Below are 6,000 nucleotides of genomic sequence, written 5' to 3' on the forward strand. Positions count from 1 at the left end.
GAATTAAGGAAGCGGAACCGGCTGTTCAAACCCCCACAAGGCTGCCCGCTGGGATTGAAACGATGGGATGAGGCGTGAGTTTCTCGAAATGGGTCATTGAGCGCAGCACGGATGAGATCTTGGAGAACCGCACGGCTGCCGTGAATACTCAGAACAAGACCTCTGAGTGCAAACTGATTACATCTGGAGGGGCTCGCTCGGAATAACACCTCTGGGCACAAATTGATCACATCTTGGGAAGTGCACTGCGGTCGTGAGTGCTCAGAACCTGCTCTTTGACCACAAGAATGACAACACCACGGAACGTAAGTTTGATAACATCACAGAAAGCTCACGGCTCTCCAACGGGAGATTGAGAGACCAGTGTTGGACTGTTAGAACAGCTTTGAAATTCATATGAGTTGTTCGCACTAAAGTAAAAATCATCATCATTTTATGCGGAGACCCCTTTGGCGCCAGCTGTGGGCTCAAGGCTGGAGCTGAACAACAACACCCAGATAATGACTGTGTTGAAACTGTTCTTCCCATCCTATGCAAGGCCACCTGGGTTGGCTGGAAGACTGTTTACTTAGCCTGGCAGGGCGAAGGACACTGTCTCAGCTGAACTCTGGACACATACACACACACACACGCACACAGACATATATACACATGCAGATATACACTCATCCCCCCTCCAAACGCCTTCGACGCTTGTTCCCTTACGATGCTGACGGTGGACCATGGAGCCCGGATGTACTGTCTACATTGGCTGTCTCTCACCCTTTACCCACCCCTGTTGCTTGTCATGTGTTTCTTTGGTGTATTAAGAGTTTTTTTCATGTGCTATGTGCAGAGGTGTTTTTTTCTGTTCTCAAACTGATCTCCCTGTTGGAGCTCAGTCTGGGGGGAGTTATTTTTTTCTCCTTATCTTTCCTCATGTTGTGCTTTTCCATGTTATACCCCTCTGACCTGTCTTCCCCATGTGATGTTTGTGTAATGTATGTATGGTCGGATGGGTAAGACGGCGCTGGCACGGCTGGCAGCCTTAACCCAATTTCCCTCGGGATGAATAAAGTATAATCAATCAATCAATCAATATGTGAGTGGAGGTGTCTGTTTGGATATGTGCAAAAAACTAAACATTTTAAATGGAGCCCCAGCAACGTTTATTCTGTACTAGTCAAAATAGAAGTCAAGTGCAATCGAAGCGAAGGATAACATGCGCCGATTTATGTTTGAAGTTATTTTAAACACTGGAAGCACTATTTTAAAGCTCTATGATGTAAATAGAAGAAAGTATATGAGACCAGAGGCACCGTGCCAGTTTGTGTCATCCATCTGAAATGGTCTTTTTGTTGTTGTCACACGGCTACGCTGCTTAGTGTGTAAGGTTAGGTTTTTCATACCTTTATTTGTGAATGCAGTTTACATGTAAATATATATGTGTATACAACATATACAGTCAGATGATAAGATACCATGACAAGATATGGTAGACATGCAGCCTTTCAGCTTTCATTTAAGGGGTTAAACAAAATTATTGCATTGAATGTTTTAAGAATTACAGACATTTTTGTACATAGCTCCCCATTTTCAGAGGCTCAAAAATAATTGGATAAGCGAGCAATTTTGAATATAAAGATTGCTTTTAATACTTCAATTGAATCTTTTGCAGTCAGTGAGTGCGTGAAGTCCAGAACGTATGGACACCAAATGCTGTGTTTCCTCACTTCAGATGCTCTGCCAGGTATTTACAGCCTTCACCATCCATTTTTTGCAGTCTACATTCAGTTTTGTATTCAATAACTGAACAGCATGCGTGATTGGATGAAGTTCAGGTGACTCATTTGGCATTTCTTTGCCTTGAGAAATTCTTGGGTTGATTTTGCAATATGATTTGGATTACTATCCATTTGCTCTGTGAAGCGCTGTCTGATCAGTTCTGCAGCATTTGACTGAATCTGAACAGAGGGTATAGCCTTGTACACGTCACAATTCATCCTGTCACTTCTATCTGCAGTCATCAATAAACACTAGTGACCTTGTCCCACTTGGAGGTATTCATGCACATGACATAACATTACTTCCACAGTATTTGACAGATATTAAGGTGTGCTTTTGGTTTCCTTCTCCATACTTTTCTCTTGCCACCATTCTGGTAAAAGTTGATCAGGGTTTCATCTGTCCAAAGTCATTTCAAGTCGAGTGTTCTCGACTTAGTTAGATGTCATCTAGTTGGTTTTCTTAACCATGGAAATAATTCTGTCATCATCCGCTGTGGGTTTTCATGCCTTTTGATGAGGTGTACTGCATTGTTTCTTTTTAAGAACAAAAGATTGTTCATTCGGCCCCTTCTAGTGGTTTTCTTTTTTGTTTTTGTGATCTCTTTTTGGACCTCACATTGAGGAACAGCTACTGAAAGCAGTGAACAGGTGAAGTGAACAGGTGTCATCTGAAAATGGTATAAAAATGTATAATTACTAAATTACTAAACCTCTGAGTCCAATCACTTCTGGATTTTGGGATTTAAAAAATACATGGATAAATAAAAAGGATGACAAGATAATAGTTAAAAAATATGGCAAATCATCGGTTCTCACTCAACAGCTACTATGTCCCATCAGCTTTTCCATCAGAATTCCTCTGATGTTGAAGTATTGCAGATAATTAGCTTTTAAAGGACTCAGAATTTCATATGCTTTGCTTCAACCTTGCAGCTGACATGCCAGAAAGCACTTACTTTTAAAAACAAGATTAATGTGAGTTGACTTATTTCAAGGGAGTTTAGTCCTCTTTGCTGATTCTAAATATCACAGCACATGCATATACTGCATAATTTTCCACTTTTTATGGAAACTCATTTGAAACATCAACACTGAAATGCTTACTGCTCTTTGTAGGCTGCTCTTACATCATGATAATTCAGAGGGTATGCTAAATAAGGTAATTAGGCTTGGCAAAGGGCTATGCAGAGTGTAATCATTTTATGACAGGATGTTTTAAAATAGCCAAATTAAAACATGATGAGTCTCATATGCTGTCATTTGGAGAAAGACATCACTAGTGTGCAAACAAACACTTTTTCACTGCCTCACATCGCCCCGGTGCTCTGTGTATTAAAATTGCACTCTTGCTTTAATTAAGCTGCCAGTGTCACTGCCATCATCAGTTTTCATTTCATTATCTATGAGCTGTGTACATTCTTGCAGACACTAACTGCACATTTGAAAGACGGCGGGCCTACATTTCGACCTTTGCACAACTTCCCTCTCCAAAACTTCCCTGAGTCACCAGTGCATCATAAAACGCTTAGATGTGCTGTCAGGGCCATTTAAAGTGACACACAAAATAGTCCTGACTCATTCTCTTTTTGATGCGTTGAGTGGCATTAGAAAAGGGATGTCAATCACCAAGGAGAAAGAGAGACACCAGAGAGAAAGACAGGCATGCCGAGCTGTCGCCACAGCAACCTTCTCTCGAGAAAACCTTACTGGAACAGCTGTTGTGATCTCGTGTGATTAAGCATGTGTTTTAGTCATCCTGATCTCTCAGTCTAATAACAAGAGGTGGAGGGAATAAAAAAAAGGAGGAGGAGGAGGCGGATGATGATCAGGGGAGGACAAAGACTGGAGACTAAGAGAAGAAGAAACATTTTGTGCGTGTGCGTGTCAACTTAGAGATCACGTCTCTCAGACTAGATTACAGAGAACAGTTGAAAGAAAACCCAGATTTTGCCAGAGGGCGATAGAGTGAGAGAGAGAGAGAGAGAGAGAGAGAGAGAGAGAGAGAGAGAGAGAGAGAGAGAGAGAGAGAGAGAGAGAGAGAGAGAGATGGGGCGTCTAAAATAAAACATAAAGCAAAGAAATGAAAGAAAAATATATGACAAGCCCTGCAGCCATATGAGGATTTATTACAGAGTCCAACCTTGGTGAGCAAATAAGAAACTGCAGTTAAAATAGAATCCTTGCTGTATTACCTCATATACTCAAAGTACTTTGAATATTACATTCTACTGTATTGCTGAGTCAGAGCATTCAGGAAAAGGCACAAAGCAAATATGTGTCTGCATAAAAACTGCTGTGGAGGCTTTAAGAGAGTGTGTGTGTGTGTGAGTGAGAGAGAGATGGTGTTAACAGCCCATTATGAAAAGTCTTTTCTACAAAGGTTAGAGGGTGAAACAGTTAAATCAAGTCTCACCATTACCCAGCATCGTCTCTCTCTGCTTTTATTTCCTTCTTTATCTTTGACTTGCTGTTTGAGCAGAGGTGTTACTGAAATGATTCACCTGCTGCCGGGTTCTCAGATTTTATGGAGAGGTACCATTCAGTGTAATGAACCAGCCATAAGAAGCACAAGAATAAGAATACAAAAGCTTGCAGCCTCCCACCGGCCTGCCACAACTACTAGAAATGGAAGACATGCTTGTTGGCCACTTCATTAGCAGCACCTGTTCAATCGCTTGTTGATGCAAATTTCTCATCAGCCAATCGCGTGAAGGCAACTCATTGCATTTAGGCATGTCGACACAGTTAAGACGATCTGTTCAAGGCCCAACTGAACTTCAGAATGGGGAAGAAAGGTGATTTAAGTGACAACAAGGCAGATCTACTGGGATTTTGCCATGTAACCATCTCTAGGGTTTGCAGACAATGGTTCAAAAAAGAAAAAAAAAAATCTGTGGCAGTCCTCTGGGTGAAAATGCCTTGTTGATGTCAGAGGTCAGAGGAGAATGCCCATACTGATTTGAGCTGGAGGCAACAGTAACTCAAATAACCATGCAGAAAAGCATCTGTGAATGCACAACACATACAGTCTTCAAGCAGGTGGCCTACAGCAGTACACAATCACACCAGATGCCTCTTCTGTAAGCTAGGAATAGGAGTCTGAGGCTATAATTTGCACAGGCTCACTAAATTTGGATAATAAAAGATTGGAGAAGCATTGCCTGATTTCATGGGTCTCAATTTCTGCAGTGACATTTGAATGTCAGAGTCTAGACCTGCACAATTAATCTAAATCTGATTTTGACTTCACACAATTAAATGAACATGTTCAAGTGATAAATGAATGCTCTGACAACAGAGCACAAAGCAAAAGCAAATCAAGCGCTCCCTAAATCAGTGTCTGACTGAATGCCTGCGTGTGCCAATCACAGATGTTCCCTGGATTACACAGCTTGAAGTTTCCTGGACTATCGCTGTATTAAAACCATCATCATCAAGAACAAATCCTACGCAGTGACTGCTGTAGAGCTCTGTCTGCACCACAAAGGACCACAACTGACTCCTTCATTCATCTGAAAACACACCACTAACTGCAGCATAATTAATGCATGAAGGCCAGAAAAACAATGCAATGCTTGCTAACCTGAATTGTCCACCATCAACTCAGATGTCCGTGAAAGTGAGCATGTGCAGCGTGTCTGTTTATCCATCCACCTCACAAAGATGCAATGAAATTAATGAAATGACAAATGTCACTGTCTCTGTCACTAAATTCAATGTACAACCATGACAAATGATCACGATCACAATGTTGCTAAAAAATAATTGTTTGGCCATAATTGTGTAGTTGGGTTAGAAATTGGTAAAAACAACATGAAAGTACAGATCCTTCATGCCTTGTATCAACAGCTCAACCTACTGTTCGTGTAATGGCTTGGAGAATATTATGTGGCATATTTTGGGCCCCTCTGTGTCAAGCGAGCATCAGTTAAATGCCACAGCCTACCTGAGTATTGCTCTTGACCATGTTTATCCCTTATGACCACAGTACATCCATCTTCACCATCTCAGAATGATCAAATCATCTCAAACTGGTTTCTTAAATATGACAATGAGTTCAATGTACTTTTTTTAATGACTTTTTTTTCTGTAACATTTTTTCCTTATTCAGATATCCTAAAAACTAGTTACATTTTTGCTGATTTGAAATCATGATTCCAAAACAATTGGCACATTGTATAAAATGGTTTGGAAAGTTTATATACCCATACTGTGTTCATAATAAAATCAGGGG

This window comes from Pelmatolapia mariae, linkage group LG17, assembly GCF_036321145.2.
Source record: "Pelmatolapia mariae isolate MD_Pm_ZW linkage group LG17, Pm_UMD_F_2, whole genome shotgun sequence".
Taxonomy (NCBI): domain Eukaryota; kingdom Metazoa; phylum Chordata; class Actinopteri; order Cichliformes; family Cichlidae; genus Pelmatolapia; species Pelmatolapia mariae.